This window comes from Rhincodon typus, chromosome 12, assembly GCF_021869965.1.
Source record: "Rhincodon typus isolate 14 chromosome 12, sRhiTyp1.1, whole genome shotgun sequence".
NCBI lineage: Eukaryota > Metazoa > Chordata > Chondrichthyes > Orectolobiformes > Rhincodontidae > Rhincodon > Rhincodon typus.
The window spans coordinates 1,052,375-1,072,232 of record NC_063343.1 but is presented as its reverse complement, the minus strand read 5'-3'; the positions used below and the strand labels follow the sequence as shown (position 1 = coordinate 1,072,232).

The following is a 19,858-nucleotide window of genomic DNA, read 5'->3' as shown; positions in this document are numbered from 1 at the left end:
CCGCGCCCCCCCACCACCACTTTCCCATTCACCCCCCGAGTTTGAGGTTCCTCCCACGTGCTGATTGACTGGCAGGGCCCATTGCTACGGGATTAGAGCTGCGGCCTCCTGCCCATAAATCCCACTGCCAGCTACCAACCAGGCAGTCAATCCGGCATGAGCCAGAACGGAATGGTTTAAGAGGACATTCCATTAAGATCAGCGGAACTTCTTTGTCCTCGCCTGACCTGGCTTTTTACACCCCTCCGGGATCTCCCAATCCTTCCCAACTTCCTATTAACTTGTAGGGAATAGAGGATAATTTACTAGTTAACATATGAAATAAGCAGTGTTTAATGAAGGTAATTTGGTCAAAAGAAACTTGAAAAAAAAGGTCTAATAGCTTGTAATTCAGTGCAACTTGAAATCTTTCCCCAGTGATAGGAACTGATCAATTAGTACAAAGAACCCCATTACCAGTGATCAATAAAGACATATCAAATAAAAAAATCCATTTTCAGATTAGCTCAACATCATCTCACAGCTAATCTAAAGCACAGAGGCAAGACATTCAGTCGAATCTTATAGGGGCCTGAGTGACACAGGCTGTGACAAGAAATCCAACCAAGGCACATCTTAACGTCACCTTGCTCCATCTTTTATGCTTTCCACAAGGGCTGTGGTGAAATTCTTTCTCCAGGCGATCAACCCTGACTAAAAAAGGTCCTCACTGACTGCCCAAGTTTCCACCTTAATTTTCCAGTTGTAGTTCTTAGCAAATTCACCCAACAGACTAAACATTGGGAAAGACTCACATGGAAACCAGAGCGGGTGCTTGGCAGGTTGAGATCAGTACAAGCTCTGAATGGCCTTCATGTTGGACACTGGGCCCCAACAACTCAGGGCCCACCCCGTGGCCACCTGCCACATGCACCCAACATGCATCTGTATTGGCATCTGACATGTGCCAAGTTGTAGGAAACCTCATGGCACATCTCTAATCCACTTGTAAGATACTTCGGCTGTTCAATGCTGCAACTTGAGTGCCGCAGCAACTCTCCTTGTAATGCTACAGCAAGGAGTCCATATGGTCAGAGACAGGACCAGGGTGCATCTCTGGGCTCTCTGTTCACTGTGATGGTGCTCCTTACACAGCCTACCTGGATGCTCACAGTATCTCTGCTGTACTGTGTCTTGCTTTTTAAGTGCTTTGTCCCCACAACCAGCGTTACCAGGCTCATACTATTTGGCCATCTGAATGCAAACAGAAAGAAGCTCATCATAGTTGTCAGGCCTCAGTTAAGTCAATGGGGGATAGCCTTTGGTGAGGAGATCCTGGCACAGTTAGCCAAAAGCAGCGTCTGATACCAGTGCAGGGTCTGCTCGGGGTGGTCAGAGTCAGGATTCTCTCCAGATAAGGGGTTAGAAGCCAAATGATGGGCAGCCCACCATCCAACTGGACTCTTCCTGCCCTATTGGAGCTGTCTCCCTCCTGGATTAAGAGGGACAGAAACAGCAATTCTTGTGGCGAGTTTGGTCAAATTCGGCCAGAAACCTCACTCAGCCTTACAGTGAAAATCTCCCCAACAAACTCAACTCTACTCAGCCAGAAAACTGTCACATACACCCCAATATGTTTTTTGGCTACTTCGGAGCCGACCATTTTCAGATGAAACTGTATACGATAAAGCACGAACCACACGTATTCCTGTCAATAATGTTTATGGGCATGAATGAAGTCATGGAGTTGCATTTTTGACAGTCAGCAGAACCAGCAAAGACACCAACACAACTTTTGCTCATCCCATGGAATGCATTCGATTCCATGTAGAGGCCCTGGCTGAAGTTTACAACATTTGGAAGCATTTTGCGAATATATCCCCAGAACAAAATGGACTGACTCCAAGCTGGGACAGAACAAAGAACTTCAGTTCTCTCGTGCTTGTGTATTGAGGCAGCATTTACAGGAAACATCATAGACATTGGCCAACAGTCAGCGAAAAAGCCCACATACTGTTGTGACGACGGTTTTAATAAAGCTTCATGTGTGAAATTTATGTACTCTGAATTACACCCTGTGGCACAATTACTGGTTGTGTCTGAAAAGTAAAGTTCGAGGTATGAGGCATCATGTTGTTAGGAATAGATCTTCTGCTAGGGATAATAATGGTGGGAAAAACTGAAGTGACAAACTCAGAGCATCACAAGAAACATATCGGAGCCATTTTTTAGAATACTGGCTTTGAAGACAATGTGAGTGAGTGACAGCATCCACAATTAGCAGGCCATTAGTTTCTGGTGAGAATTGAAGGGATCATCCTTGTCCAGCCTGAGCTGAGACCTTGTACAGCATACATGACAAGCAACGTTTCTGTAAAGTCACTGATGACGCAGTCTTCTTCCACACTTCACACTGGGCCTGACTCAGTGCCACAAGGCAGCCAAGAAACCAGCTGCCAAATTAAACCAGGGCATCTGTCAGATTGACAGGACACTGTCAATCAAACAACCATTATCACTGCCTGGCCTTACAGTCCTTTCCCCTTCATCAGGTCTCAACAGATTCCAAATTCCATTCATCCTGCTGTACTGCTTCTGACATCCTACTCCCTAATGCTGTTTGTCTTCACACCTGAGGCAGCATTGACTATAGCGCTCTGACATAATAAACTCGGATTTGACTCAAATCGTGAGAATCTAGAGACATCTCTGCCCAGAATGGAGCCAAGGTTGCCTGGCAGACAGAGCAGAATATCAGCAACCAGAAACACGACCCTGGCACCTGGGTTTGCGAAAGTCAGAGTGTGGATGAGGAAGGCCGATGATGATGGTTTGTCTAGAGATTGGCAGCAGCGCTGATGGTGTCCAGTTAGCAGCAAAACTCCTTGTTATTTACTGATTCAAACATAAAATGGTCAAGGGGGGAGTGGGGAAAGATAGGAGCCTAGTTAGCTTAAAGAAGGGAAAGATATATGGGATTATTTTGTGCAGAATCACAAGCTAAAAATAATTAAAGAAACTAATCTTTTCCTATAAATATTGCCAGATTAGAAGACTTGGCATGGAGACTGCTGGCTCAGTTGAAGACAAGTGACAGTTCTTGGTTCATAAGTGGGTTTTTGAGATGTGGGTTTGAAGGCACACACGGTGAATGAGAATGATAGCAGCGTACTGAAGTGGGTTTCGATGAGGCATTGTGCTCTGTGGACATTTCTTTGTCTACGTAACAAACACTGCGTTTCAAAAAAGTAATAAATGGTGCAACAAAGATCAAAATGTTTCAGTGTAAAAAAGTGCTACATAAATGTAAGTATAATTAGACTGTATTAGTGGATCTTTCCCAGCTTTCCCATGCTGAATACTGCATCTCTCTCTCTTGCCTAGTGTTTTCATGTTGTTTCTCAGCATCCTTCTCCCCATGTGATGAATTCTCTCTTCTCCTTTCAGAAAGAAGGTGAAATGGTAAAGTAGGCAACTGTCAGAGGCACAAGTTGCATTTTCTGGAGACAAACAAGGAGGGATGGATTTACAGAGCTGGACGATCCTCACCCCTCCTTCAACTCCCTTTTTTCACTCACCCATTCCACTGTGGTTTCATTCCCAACTCCTCAATCCCATCTGTCATTTCTCTTTACCACTACCACCTTACATCCTGCATTGCTCACTCCACTTCATGCAGTTATCGTCTCCATTGGCATCCATCTCTTCTTCCCCTCCTCCCTCAACCCACTGTGGCATTCCTCTACATTTTATCTTCTCCTCTTCCTCTCACTGTTACTCCTTCCACTATCCCCTCATTCCGATGGCTCCTCACAGTTAATATTTCCCTCAGCACTCTGAAGCCAAAGCTGGTTTTACAAGCACTAAGTTGAGCAAGGGCAATTTATCTTTGTAGAACCTATTTATTTGAGTTTGTATTTATAGTACGGTAAGCTCTTTATTATGTAAATTGCCTCTGTCCCAGCCTAATGCTAAGGAAAGCAAGGAAAAGGAAGTGGGCAGCCCAGCAGTGGGAGTAAATAGTTGAATAGCCAAAGACTGGTCAGAGATCGAGGAGATGCAGAGATTCGGCTGGGACATCAGAGAGGAGCCGGCCAGAAGACCCAAGCCTTGTGTATATGTTGGTTTTCAGTTACGCTATCTGTCTATCATTCTCCTTTCTGATTTCTTACTTTCTCTTTGGGTCTTTTCGACAGAAGCTATAGTGGGTGTGATAGAGGAGGGAGCTGATAAGGAGTAGTTTCAGCGAAAATAATTGCCTGGGCTGGGAAACAGTTTGCATGAAGAAAAAAACTTCTGAGCCATCACTCACTGAAACAGACCCAACAGCCGGAGCTGGAAAAGGCAGCAGCGCTGCTAGTGTCAGGAAGTCTGAAAGTTACATAACCCACCTAGGGGTTTAAATCATGTCACAGGAAGGGAGATCTACACACTTCATCAGTTACACCCACATTGCTGATATGGAACCAAACTGGATGCCCTGCTTGGCTCTGAACAGCACAGACAGATCTTCAAGTTGCCACCTGGAACCATATCTGGGTGCTTTTCAACTTAGAGAACATTTTCTTCACCTTCTTTCTCAATATCAGGCTGGTGGACTGCAATCATCTATGCTTGCTGCATTTGGCTCAGCTTGGAGGAATCTTCACAGCCTCAAAAAGCATGACCTTGCTCAGCTGCGTTTTATACAGTGAAGTAGAGAGTTCCCTCAGCACGCAGATAGTTTTTCCTAACCATTGCAATCCTAGGAAGCTAACAGTTGCCCTTTAAATACAACAACTGTAAGAGTCATTTAATGCTTGCCGTCCTGTCGTGATAATGTTCCCTGTGCATCTGGGAAGAAAAAATAGGGAATGCATCGGAATTACTTTGAGTGAAGCCGCTGAACCAGGCCACTATTACAGCTGGGAAATTGCAATCCCAATCCCTTTTACCCTGAAACTAGCCTTATAAGACAGAGGAGGTAATACTAAACATTTGAAGGCGACTAACATTTTCAAATGCAGCACGTGTCACAATCTAGTTCGAGAAGGTCTGATAGAAGTACCCTCACCTGAGGCAGCAGCAAGACAATAATAGCAAGCGTTGGCAACAAATTAATTGGAGATGGAAGGAGGTGATTGCAAGGAAAGAAAAACAGAGACTGATGTGATATTCACATCATGTTTGGAAGCTGCAGAACATTATTAAAGAAACAAACAAACAGTCACAAGGCAAGAAATGAGCCAGCATGTTACTACCTGCAATTATAAGTGGTCCAACAGGACCCTTTCTTTTAAAATCACGGACTACTACCACGTATTTTCTACTGATACGTGAGCACAAAGGTGAATTTGCAGTTGTTCCACTCCAGACTCTTCAGGGTTTTAGTGTTCTCCTCTAGCAGCCCTTGAACAATCAACATATAGCATAAGATCCTAGTGGATTAATTCACAGGCTTTAAGGGGATTCCAACTGGAAGTCTGTAAAAGACGGCAGCCTCACTAGGGATAGATAAAATTGCTGCAATGATGCATCACGAGTGGAATCTTAGAATAGAATCATAGGCTCCCTACAGCATGGATGCAGGCCCATCGAGTCCACACTGGCCTTTTGAAGAGCATCCCACACAGATACTCCCCACTCTATCCCCATTCTCCCACATTTCCCATGGCTAACCCACCTAACCTGCACATCCCTGCACACTATGGTGCAATTTAGCATGGCCAATCCACCTAGCCTACACGGCTTTGGACTGTGGGAGGAAACCGGAGCACCCGGAGGAAACCCACACAGACACGGGGAGAATGTGCAAACTCCACACAGACAGTCGCCCGAGGGTGGAATCAAACCCCGGTCCCTGGTGCTGTGAGACAGCAGTGCTAACCACTGAGCCGTCCTTATTTATAACATAATCTGAGTGATATTGGAACATGGTGAGATGTGTGGCAGAATCAGATGTAAAGTCTGGTGCAGTCCATCTTGATGTCAAGAGCACCTCGCTGCAAGTTGTGTTTATTTGCTGTGCATGGTGACGAATTTCTCGCTAGCTAGTGGCAAGTTGCTCATTATGGGATGTACTAGCTTGTTAAGTGCCTTATTAACGGCCCAACTCACTCATTAATATAGAGGTTCACACTTTACCAAACGCGCTAAAAAGCCAGATGTTGAGAAATCTCAACGTTGGAATCAGAGCAAGTACCTTCAGGCGACTTCAATTCACCAGCTCCACAGAAGGAACTCCATGCTGGTCATTGGGCATCAACATCTCAGGGCACACACCATGGACACCGGCCAAATGCACCAAACACACACACACACACACATTCACACGCATTGATAACTGATGTGCCAGCCTCAAAGAACCCTGCTGGCACATCTACTAACAGGACACTTCCACATCTCAATGCTGCCCATTGGGTTGCCCCAGTAACTCTCATTGTAACGCTGCAGCAAGGACACTGTGTGCTCAGGGGCACCCACCCCCCCAGCTCAGGGACTGCACCAGGCTGCATCTCCAGTGCGCCACTCTCTCACTCCAAGCCAAACTGGATGCTAACAGCATCCCTTCTAATCTTTTATTCAATTCTTCACATCCACAAAATTATGTCGTTATCACTATTATTTTAATACATGGGCTGCATTTTATTGGAAGTGCTATTTTGGTGAGTTTCATGGAGGTGTGGAGCCCTAGTGACATTTTCTACATTATTCCCTGCCTCATTAGCTATGCCACCCTGAAATGGTCAGCACCACCTTTAAATTGCAGCAGTGTACCCAGTCAAGTGCTGGTAGCCAGGAGCTGTCCTTCACCATGCACACAGTAGGAGGGGAACCAAAAGATACATTTCTCATGGCACACATTTCATTGCAAATGCAAGCGCACAATAGGAAATGTTATTTAGGGACAAAGCTACACAGTCTACCATCCTGACTGTCAACCTATAATAGAATAAAAATTAAACACAGCTGATGTTGGAGATCTGAAATTAAAAAAAAAACACACGATGTGCTGGAGAAACTCAGCAGGTTTGGCAGCATCTGTGGAAACAGAAACAGGATCACCATTTAAAGCCCAATTTGATTCTTCTTCATTGCTTGTTCTATTTGTTTTTTTCTTCGCTTTTGATGAATAAATGCACTTTTAAGGTTGTCAGAGATTAACTCAAATTGATAGAAATGATTCTCTTCAATCTGCAATGGTCAAAGGTGACTGTGACTAGAGTTTGTATGCCAACCAGTTGGACACTGTATGAGCTTCACTTAATGAGATATTGTGATTACAGACGTCTTCAACCTGGACAATGAAAGTTCCTGATTAATCCTTGAAAGGCCTCATGCTGCCCTTGTGCTCAGACAGAAACACCTTGTCCACCCACTCTGGGTGTGGTTTCCAGAATGCACTCACCATTCACGTGATTATGGAAGGGCGACTCAGGTCACACTTGACACAGTGAGTCCCAGGATCAGCCTGGTAATCAAGGGCCATCCCACCACCTAAACCTAAACAAATTACTGCAGATGCTGGAATCTGCACTGAAAAACAACAAATGACCAAGATCACACTGGGTCAGACAGCATCGATGGAGAGAGAGAAAGCTAATGTTTTGAGTCCAGATGGCTCTGAAGAGGATTAATCTGGACCCGAAGTGTTAGCTTGCCCTCTCTCCATGAATGCTGTCTGACCTGCTCAACTTCCATGTTCCTTTCTTCCTTGCACTCACTGATGAGCACATCAGCACTGAGCTTTTCACACATTCCCACACACCTCTGGGAATTAGGACTTCATCCCTCAACATTGCCCCTTGAATCCCAGCCCTACCTTGTAATCAAGCAAACCATCACACCGCAGTGTCTCTGCCCCCTACCAAGAGGAAAGGTTAAAAAAACTAGGATTGTTTTCACTGGAAAGACAGCGGCTGAGAGGAGACCTGATAGAGGTCTACAAAATTATGGTAGGGTGGACAGTCAGAGGCTTTATCCCAGGGTTGAAGTTTCAATTACAAGGGGACACAGGTTCCAGGTGAGAGGGAAAAAGTTTACAGGAGATGTGCGAGGAATGTTTTTCACAGAGAGTCATTGGAGCCTGGAATACACTACCAGAGGTGGTGGTGGAAGCAGGTACATTGGCGACATTTAAGATGCATCTGGATGATCTACATGAATAGGGAGGGAATAGAGGGATACAGACCGAATAAGGGCAGAAGGCTTGGTTTTTAGTTTAGTCAGGGCATGATGATCAGCATAGGCTTGGAGGGCTGAAAGGCCTGTTCCTGTGCTGTACTTCTCTTTTGTTCCATCAAAGCCAATGTGGCTGTGACTATCAATGAGGCCACTTCCTACAGTAATCCATTCCCTCCAATGTAATATAGTCTCCCTGTATGTTCAGTACCCCCTCAGCTCTCACAATTATTGTCTCCTCTGTATCCCAGAATGCTGCCTCCAAACCCCAGTACTGTGGCTCAGTGGTTAGCACTGCTGCCTCACAGTCCCAGGGCCCCAGGTTCAATCCCACCCTTGGGCAACTGTCTGTGTGGAGTTTGCACGTTCTCCCCATGTCTGTGTGGGTTTCCTCCGGGTGCTCCGGTTTCCTCCCACAGTCCAAAGATGTGCAGGTTAGCGTGGACTGGCCATGCCAAATGCAGGGGGGTTACAGGGTAAGGGGTGGGTTTGGGTAGGGATGCTCTTTGGATGAGCGTTGGGGGCTCGCTGGGCCAGAATGGCCTGTTTCCACACTGTAGGGATTCTATTGACTACCCCAACTTCCTTTCCACTGATATAACCCTTTCTTAATTTTCATAGAGCTGACCCAGAGAACTGTCCGTGGTCCATCTCATCGACAAACAGAGAGAGACAGTCCTCAGTAATATCTGTGTAACTCCCTGATCAATGGACCACAAATCTCCTGACTTGTTGCAGTGGAACTGTGGGACTCACTGTGGCCTACTGCCTGGATGGTAGTAACGTGGACCCTCTGATCCTGACCGTCCCAAGTCACCGACTGACTATGTCCAAGCCCCTGGACTGCTATCAGATGCTGCCCTTTTTTCCCTGAGCAGAGACTGTAGACTGGATCCCTGGGCCTGACTGAGGACCATTATCCTTAGACTTTGAGACATGGCTGCTTGGTTGAAGCAGGTACAGTGTGTTTGGCACATGGTGTGGGTGTAGGGCTGATGCAACAAAGCGCTGTATAGCAACATGTTGACTGATCACTGCTAACAACCAGGATAGGCTACTGGCTTTCTGTCTGCACCAGGCAGCAAGGCAAAACAGAAACACTGTGCACCTTTACATTCTGGTCAAGGGGCCAAAATACAAAAAGACAATGCAAGGTAAGGCAGAATGACTATTTAAGTCGATGCAAAGTGAGAGAACGCTAAGACAGCGCCTTGGTTGAATCCATGAGTTAATTTCCTGTGCCTGCCACAAAGGGTTGATACAGCAGCATTACAGAGAAAGGTGTTGGTCTGCTCTGGAGGGCAGCGCGCAAATGCAGAATCAGATTGTAAGTGGATCAGAGATCTGCCGCAAGGGTGCAGTGAGCCTGGGATGCACACATTGCAAATGTTCATGGATGGAGCATGTCCTGAGGTGGTGGGAGCAGCTGTTCAGGATGGAAGACCAGAGGAGAAAAAAAAACAGCTAGCTGAATTGGCCAGACACCCATTGGTGACTTTTATGTTGGGAATTGTCGCTGCCTTGTTTCTCCCTGGCAGGTGGGAGTTTGAGAAACTGCATGATCAATGGAGGTGAGATTAAGTAATATCTCATGCTACTCAATGCAAATCGGCCTCTTCTCACTCACTGGAGAGACTCCCGTCTCACTATTCAAACTTTCATCAAGAATTTGCACATCTGGAGATCGTGCCCTATTCTCCCACTAACTCACCAATGCCCATGTCATTAGAAAGGGCTGGAAAGATTCCTCTCAGTTTGTGCCAAAAAAACATTATCCAGCGTTACATTTTAATGGATAACAGACTTTCTAACATGAAAGCTTCCGGTAAAGTGTCAAAGTATTTTTTCTTGACATGTCATGAGCTGAACTTCAGCTGATTCCTATAGACAGGGTCTGGAAGTGAGGAAAGAAGTCAGAAAGGTAGATTTTTAAAATTTCAGTACATATTAAAGTGTGGATACTGTGTTGTATAACAAAGATCCTGAAGTGGTTAATGTTCATGTTACATTGTATCCACCCATGGTCTGTGTCTGATTTTAGTTGAATGGGTGGAACCAAAGGAACTCCCCCCTTATTTTAGGAGGGAAGCAAATTTGTAGTTTCTTATGGTGCTACTAATTACACCTGGTCAAACATCACGCAACAAACTGCTTTAATATCTAAGCTAAGCTATCTGCCAACACTCTGTGGCAGTGTGCCCATCACCACAAATTACTAGATAGGCCCAACACCAAAGACAGAGGATTGACTGCAGTGAACTACCTCAACCAAACCTTGCCCAGTACCACAGACTGGTACAGGTGGCAAATACCACAAGGTACCAGGAGTGGCCATCTGAGAAAATGGCAGAGGTGAGTCATGTTTTTGGCACGAAAGTCAGGGAGAAGAGCTGATGAGACACAAGCCCAATTTATAGTTGCAAGGACTAAACGTTTTTGGAAGATGAGGATTGGAATAAAAAGGAAAGGAAACAAAAGAATCCACATGCAGTTGGTGGAATATTTACAAGACAGACCATGAATGACTCCACTTGAAACACATGCTGCTCAAATGGAAATGACTCATTGAATGTGTTAAATCTAGGCTGCTGGCCTACAGATGACCCACCGACCACACAGCAGCACTGTTCCAGATGGGATTCAGTGTATCACTGTACAGCTGGACATATACACACAATGCTTCTCCTTTTCTATAAACTGATGGAAACTCAAATCTGTAAAAATACTTCAAAACACCAATCCTACACAAGGGAGAAAGGTATGAGTCAAGCGCAATGTTTCCAAACAGCTGGAGGTGGGATGAAGTAGGAGAGACTAAGGTGTGGAATTTCCTGTGTGTTTGCATCCAGGGATATCTTTACATTGTGACATAAGGCAAATATATAAAATAAAACACAGGCACAAGTCAGGTTTGTATATAATTACATTATGCCCAAATTTCTTTGTTCTTTTATACCAGCCTATTTATCCCTGCTCCTGAATGCATCATGAGTCATTAATCCAGTTCCAGCCTCAGGCTAAAGAGTCAGTCATTCTTGTGGTTTTCCTACAATTATGCTCGTTCGAAAGAGAAGCAAAATCAAGCCTGGCATAGGAGAAATAGTCAGCCAGTCATTTCACAATTTGTTTTAGCTTTAGAAACTTGCTGTTTCTTTGAATACTTTCCTTACAGCAACAGTACAAGTCACATTAAAACTGGACAATGTTAGTGTTTACCTGTTGTTACATTTGCTATTCCTAATGCCCATAAAATGAAAGAAGGCTTGAAAATTTAAATTTATCTTACTTAAAAGATCAATGGTGAGAGTGGATGTTCCTTGTACTCAATTGTTCATAATGATTTCCTCTTGTTTATGTTATTTTAATGCTCTGGTATATGTTAATGAGGTTGGCAGGAAATTGGGTGTAAGAATTCAACCATCAGCAGAAAAAGAGGGGAGCAATTTCACGTTATATCCTAATGGCAGCCTCAAGTTTTGATCTACTCTGTGCTCAAAGTATAAAGATTTTCTTCCAGCACAGAGAATATTCCAACAATGTACTGCAGGCTGTTTTGATAAATGTACAATGATGATGCCAATCCTGAGTTCTTGGGTGATTGTCTATATATGACAATAAGCAGGGTTGGCACTGCCAGAACTAAGCATTCCCATCAATCTCCTTTAGGATCAGTTGGGAAATGCACTAGGAAGCAAGGTATCGAGCCATTAAGAACAGTAAGAACTCAGGTTTTAATGAATTACCTGGTCACATTCAAGACAAGAATACAAAGGACACACCATTGGAAAAAAAATGGCACAGGTTTTAATAGCTAGTGCCAGGTACTGTACAGATTATCGCTTCACTCGCTCTTGCAGCACACTGTATGTATACTAGGTCAATATTATTTGGACAACAGACTGTAATCAATCTCACTTCCGCAATGATGGGGCACTGCTTGTTGTGCTGCATTGGCCAGACAAGGTTAAAATTAGGCTACAATTGCCCTTGAAATGGAAAATTATTTCTGTTGAGCAAATAATGGTGTTACACTGTCAGGTGATTTACTACGTATGGGGTGCATTCACTTCAGAATTGTGAAGTAAGCCAGCAATGAGAATGAAGCCACTGCACCACTGCCCTGTAATCTAATCATGACAACACCCCCACCCCCAAAAAAAAACATATACAGGAGAGGAAAGGAAAGATATTATCTACAAGCAGCATATTCCATTATCTTTTCTTCCATTTTAAAAATCCTACAATTTACAATTTGTAAGATCATTATTTCTGTACTTATTCAAAAAGTACTGGGAAATTAAAGAAAACAAATTGCCCACATTTCTCAAACTGTTTTCAGAAATTCAAGATGAACGTACCATATGGGGCCAAATTTGGATAAACACAAAGAGGTGTGATTTAGAGCTGACATGTCTAATGTTCAAACACTTCTTTGAGTCAAGTCAAATTGATCTCAAACTCTAGGTACAGGCCTGTGATCCAGCTTGGAATTACTGATCGCCATATGCTAGAATCAAACCGCCTCTACACTGCAGAGCTCCTGCAACACAAACAGCAGGGAACCTGCTTCACTTATTTACGTGCAGGTAGCATATTCCTGTCTGCTGATGCAACAAAAAAAAATTTGAACCCCAATCTTGCCACTTTCTATGGGCCAATTGCAAATAAAATCTCATTGATCAGAAGCTGAGGCTGCAGTAATTTAGAAAAACCAAAACACTAATTAAAACGCTTTAATTCCAAACCTGGGGAGAGGCAAGTAGGAAGACATGTTATTATTTCCGTGATGGATATCCGAGGGGATATTGGGACTATTCAAATTGAAATACAAGCATTCTGCAGGTTTTTTTAAAAAAATGTATATATATTATATGTTTGATGAGCAGTTTAAGAGCTATATTTCAACTTCCTTGATCCTGGTCAAAATTTACACTTTTTTTTCCTCCACCTACCTGATTTAAAATTGGTTATTACATTTGAAGCTGGAGAGCTGGATGGTCAGGGATGCCATGAATGGGTGATAGTAAAACATAGGGTATGCAGGGTAGTTTGATCTTACAGTAGGATAACAGGTCGGCACAACATCATGGGCTGAAGGGCCTGTACTGTTCTAAATTCTATGTTCTATGAATGTTTAACAAAAAGCTGCCAGGTAAGGTTAAACCAGGGACCTCTCTGGTTCAAAATCCAATTAGCACAAATGGATAGGAAAGCTGTCTTCTACCATTGAACAGGGAGAATTGAGAAGTCTATCAACAACTTGTAAGTCCATACTGTGCTGGTACACTAGTTCACTTAACTTATTCTGTTTGGCAGTTTGGAACTCAAGACTCTTAATACAATTCTTATCATAACACTTCCTGAAATTGCCGAAGATCATGCAAGAATAGAAAATGAGGAGGAGTAGATCATGCCTAGATTCCCTGCTAGATCCCTGGGATCATGACAAGTTTTCTCAACATTGGGAAGCTGAAGCCACATTCTCGTCAATAGGGAGCTGAAGGAGTGAGGGCCAATTTATGAGAATTATTTGAGATGCTGAATTCAAGAAAAGTTTGGAATGAAGACAAATAAAAAAGGAGTCCACATGTCCGAATTCCATTCGGAATCGGAATTTGGAACTATAGTCAATTCTCTCCGCATTCTGCTGCAACTCCACCTTCTTCCCAATGCTCGACCCAGTCAAAAAGAACAAAAATTCACAGGCCAGCCCAGAATGGACCTTACTGCTCATAGTTTGGAAATTCTCCAAAAATATAAACTGAGGGAAACCTGCTTTTGCTGGGCACTCACCATTACCACTTGACTAAATGGGGAAACACATTCATTGGAAGGTGGAATTGGCTGTGAACTGTTTAAATAAAGATTGGACTCCTGTGGGCAACACTTTGCAGTGCATAGTGCGAGGACAGTGTGAGGTTATTGGCCACATTAAAGCATTAATAAGAATGATTTTTCTGTAATTTAATGTATTAGCTACCTGCTAGGTAATGTTTAGTTAATGTTGCTTTCAGCTTGTTTACAGTAAACATCTTAAAACTGAAACCTTTTCGTTTCACCCCACAAGTCAAATCAGTGGGTATTCAGATGCTTGTTAAAAACACAATTGATCTCAAGAATAAAAACAAATAACTCTGGATGCTGGAGATCTGACGCGCAAAAACAGAAAATAATGGAGAAAGCCAGCAAGTCTGCAGCATTTGGAGAGAGATTGCAAAAGTTAGTGTTTTGAATCTAGAGTCCCTTCCTCAGAACTGACAGCAGATAGGAAATTGTGGTATTTATACTGATGACTGGGGTGAGCGGGTAGGTAGAGATGGAGCCCAGAAAAAGAAAGAAAACAAGGTTAGGCACACAAAGGGCTTGCTGATAGTAAGCCAGGGAAAAGAAGATGGGGCCGGGGTGGGGGGGGGGGGGGGGGGGGGCGATGGTGGGTGATAACGAGTGGGTGAAAATGGGTTGACTGTGCTGAAAGTAACCTACGTCCTGACAAAACCTGGGATATTAGGGTGGATAATAGACAAGGAAGGTGGCGTTCATGCTCTAAAATTATTACACTCAATATTGACTCTCGAGGGTTGTAGTGTCCCCCAGACAGAAATTGTGTTGTTCTTCCAGCTTGCATTGTCTCTAGCTGGAGCACTGCAACAGGCTTGAGACAGAAACGTTTGCAATGGGAACACAGTGGCGTGTCAAAGTGGCAGGCAACTGGAAGCTCAGGGTCCTTTTTATGGACAGATTGATCTCTGCTGGAATTGTAACATACAAGGGAAAAGACAGAATAAGACAATTGAGCTAAAGCTTGCGTTGGGTTTTGAGGAGCCTCTGATAAAACACAAAACTTCAGAGGAATTACGAACAATTCTGGGAAGCTGAAGCTACAGCTGCCAATGGCAATTGAAAATCAGGATGTGCAAACAGCTAGAATGGAGCTCTCCTGAGGTTTCAGAGGGGTATGTAAGGCTAGAGGAAAGAGAGACAGAGAGAGAGGGAGAGACAGAAGCAAGTCCTTGGTGGATTTGAAAACAAGGGTGAGAATTATCAAGGCATTGTGGTCACTGACCTACATAAACTCTCAATCTGGCAAAGTTGATGGCTGATTTGGATTTAGTGCACATTAGGATGTAGACAGACTAGTTTTGGATAAGTTAAATTTTACAGGCAGTGCAAGATTGAAAGCTGGTCAGGTGAGTATATAAATAGTCAAATCTAACGGTGACAAAGGCATGATGAGCAGCTCAGTTGAAGGGTGGAATGGAATGATGTGATGAAGGTGAAAATAAATGGTTTTGGTAATCAAATAGATTTTTCTTATTTGTTCATGAAATGTGGGCATCAGTGGCTAGCTCATCATTCCGAATTGTCCTTGTGAAGGTGGTGTGCTGTCTTCTCAGTCCACGGTTGGCAGATACACTCACAGTGCAGTTATAAAAAGGAGCTCCAGGATTTTGACCAAGTTGCAGAAACGGAACAGCCATATAGTTCCAAGACTGGAAATTGTGTGGTTCAGACGGAAAGGTGCAGGTGATGTCATTTCAAGCATCTGCTTCTTTGTCCTTTGGAGGTAGATGAGGTTGCAGGTTTAGAAGATATCGTTGAAGGAGCCTTGATAAACTGTTGCAGATGGTATGCACTGTGCCGGAGAAATATAAGGTCAGAAAGCTGTCCCCACAGTCAAATGTAACAGCATGGTTGTGAATATCTGGTCAGCCCAGCGACATGGCAGAAGGATGGAGTCACACAAAGAAAATCATGTGCCATTGCGATTATGCTATTGATGTGGGTTCAAGCCCCAGGAGCAACTGACACACAGGTGTCTGAAGAATTATCAGTTTTGATCTGAGTTACAATGGCATTGCTTGGTGGTGGCCAGTTAATAGGAACTGCTCAGATAAACAGACAAGTTATACCTGGAAACCTAATGTATTGCACTCAGAGGGACAAAGGGCTGGAAAAAAAAAGGAAGGCATATTTCAACAGCACCTGCATCTTCAATAAGCAGCACTCTCACTTCTTCAAATAGCACTGACCGATACTAACCTTCCAAACGGCAAGTTCCTTCCCTCTTTTCCAAATTAAGTTTCTTGAAGCAATAGAAGTCAGAATATGTTCATGATTCTCATCTGTACTATTGTGAGGAGAGGGGAGAAAATGGCTGTAGTCATCGTCCTGCAGTCAGAGGGTAATGTGCAGAATCAGTCCCTGATTCACCAATAATTAGGAAATTCTCAGAGCAAAGCAGAGAGAACAAAATGAGATGTAGTAGACTTGGTGTCATGTGAATTTGGATTGTTGTGTAATTGCAGGGTTTGATTGGAAAGCAGAGTAAAATACATTACAACTCTCAGTATTACTGCTTTAGTAATAAGCCTTCACAGATGTGTGGAAGTAACTCAATGGGACCCTCATTTGTATTGTTCTTTTAAGCATTTCAGGTCTTAGATAACAACCCATTATGTTAGAAAGAGTGCAGCCCAGAATGAGAATGTATGTTAAACATATAGACCATCATCTTTCAGGCAGATGCTATGAAAATTGTACTGACTTGTAAACCCACTACAATGCTGCTATAAGTCAGTTGAGGATTTTTTAAAAATCTATTGACTCAGAATCCCTACAGTGTGGAACCAGGCCTTTCAGCCCCTCGAGTCCAAACCAACCCTAAAAACAAACCCAACCAGACCCACCTATCCCTGTAACCATGCATTTCACACAGCCAATCCACCTAACTTGCCCATCTTTGGGCTGTGGGAGGAAACCTCCCCCTAAGACATGGTGAGAGCATGCAAACTCCATGTAGAAAGTTATCCTAGGCTGGAATCGAACCTGGGTCTCTGGTGCTGCAAGGCAGCAGTGTTAACCAAATGTGCCACCATAAGGAAAATGACAAATTTGGGAAGTAAATTTAAGAAGCTGGCACCACTGTAGTTCCTGCTGGTCACATCCTTCAAATACTAACTACATGTGTTTCTGTACAAGAATTCCATTCCAAATGTTTACATTAATTTTGACATAATCAAAGTTGCTAACATAAAATCATAACCAAAATTATAACAGAAAGTGCTCATGTTCAGTATTTCCTTTAAATATTATACAGATGTTCCAACAATTCTGATACCTTGGTGCTAGAGGCAGTATTCATTTATTTCTGTATACCTTATTTTTAGAAACGTATGGAAGGTAATGGATGAGGGAGATAGGAATATAAACCTTTATTTGTCCTTCTCCTTCGCTCTACATGGATTGATAGGGATCAAAGTAAACTCAAAACACACTGCAACCACATCTCCATATTTAATGAGGTCCAAATTTTCTCTAAACTCTTCCACCAGAGACCCAAGTAATGTACATTTCACATTAGATCAGGAAATGCATACATGATTTATTGTTGCTGCCTGACTGATTACTCAACTTTCTCTTCCTTGTGCCTTGACAGAATGGAGTTTAAAAAAGAAGTGACCCAACTTCCCAGTTTTTACTTTCACCTCTGTTTAAGTACTATTGAATGAGGTCATCACAAATGATCTCATCCTCAATATTTATAGAAAAGTCGTAGGAAAGATGCTGGTGAAACTCAGAAGTGCATAATACTTGTATTCCTTGTTCAGTCTGCTTGTCACTGTAGCTGTAATCAAGATGGAATTGTCTTGATTCAGACACTCAGCCTGGCTCATTTGATTCAAAGCTACTGGGAATTAATTTACTATTTAAAACATACAGCATTTGATCAATTAAGTCATGGAGTCATATGACAATCAATATCTCAACCTATTAACAACTGGCATCACCTGGGTAGCAGGAGCAATTGTGATGGAGGTATCGTGCACATGGTATTTTCGGGAGCTGAGCAAATGGGTACAAGGTAAGAGCCAATGTCAAACAAGCAATCTCTGTACCATTGCTGTGCTCTGAAATACCCTCAAGGAAAGGCATCCCAAAGAAATGAACATCCAGCAAACCTGAAATACTCGTTAAACTATTCTGACAAGCCAAACTTTGAAGATCGTTTCCTGGAATAAAATTTACTTACACTTTAGTAATTAATGTATGTCAAACCAATGCGTGATATTTTGTAAACTATTGGAATTATTTCACTTCAGGAAGGTAAATACTTTTGTGCCAATAAAGAATGGCTACTTGGATGAATCATAGAATCCCTAGAGTGTGGAAGCAGGCCATTCAGCCCAACTAGTCCACACGGACCCTCCGAGAAACATCCCATCTGGCCCACCTCTCCCCCGATCCTATCCCCATACCCCGTATTCCCCACAGCTATCCCACCTAACCTACACATCCCTTGACAATATGGGCAATTTAGCATGGCCAATCCACCTAACCTGTACATTGAGTCATACAGCTCAAAACAAACCTTTTGTTCCAAACAGTCCGTAATCCCAAGCTAAACTAGTCCCACTTACCTGCTCCTGGCCCCATATCTCTCCAAACCTTTCCTATGCATGTACTTATCCAAATGTCTTTTAAACTGTACCCACATCCACCACTTCCTCAGGAAGTGGATTCCACACACAAACCACCCTCTTAAAAAAATTGCCCCTCATGTCTTTTTTAAATTCTCTCTCCTGTCACTTTAATGTACCGTTAAGTCTTGAAATCCCCCACCCTAGGGAAAATACGCCCACCATTAATCCTATCTATACCCATCATGATTTTAAAAACTTCTATAAAAGGTTACCTCTGACCACCTACACTTCCCAGCCTCTCTTTATGACTCAAACCTTTCATACCTGGCAACATCCTGGTAAATCTCTTCTGAAACCTCTCCAGCTTAGTAACATCCTTCCTTTAACTGGGTGACCAGAACTGGACACAGTATTTCAGAATGGCCTCACCAATGTCTTGTTCCCAAATTATCCCAGGATACAGTATCCCACGATGATTTGTGGCTTTTCTTAGGAAAAAAATAAGAAAATGTTGGAGAAAAATAATTTTGTTTGTTGTTTTCCATTGTTGATCACAAGATATACCCAGTAATATTGGAAGGGGAGTTTATTTCCCACATTTAAGCTGAAAAATGTCATTAAAAAGGTGAGACATGACAAATGGGATCCATCCAGTTAAGCAATGCAAAAATCCTCAGATCAAATCAAGGATAGAGTAGAAATTACCGTGCCTATTCTGCAAAACCAACAAACTTAAAAAAAAAATCAACAAATGACACTTCTGGAACCTAACACAATGCCAGCCTTTACAGAGATAGTGCATTAAGGACAACTGTTACACTCTATTGTTATCAATTAATCTTCCATGAGGAGTGCGATAAATGGGCAGTTTCCAAGCAATGTTCCTGAGGTCACAGAGTTTCCACTGTGTTGCTAGGTCAGATTGCTGCTCTGAAAAGCACAAATGGCAGCACTTTCTGTGCCAAGGAAAAAGCCAATTCTGTAGAGTCAGCGAGGCACGGATTAACCCTGGAAGCTGGCTTGGGGAAAGGCTTTCCTGATTTATTTATGAATATTCCACAAAGTACAGACTGATCCTCGGGACAGGGCTCTTCCAGAAACATCTGTTACTTTCATTTTTTAATATAACACACATCAGGCTTAAATAATATTAACAGAACATTTACTTTTAATTATTGCAGAATGGAATATTTAAACCCCTTGATATCTTTAAATAGTATAAATTTTTTAAACCAACATTAAGAAAATTATGACATGAATATATGACCACGAGTCAGGACAGAGCAGGTAAAAATTGC

General features: G+C 42.9%; 1 protein-coding gene across 5 annotated transcripts in view; it reads right to left on the bottom strand.

The window, feature by feature from the left end:
• Positions 1-19,858, bottom strand: part of LOC109929885 (drebrin) — a 164,589-nt gene that overhangs the window by 88,609 nt on the left and 56,122 nt on the right. The window lies entirely within an intron of this gene.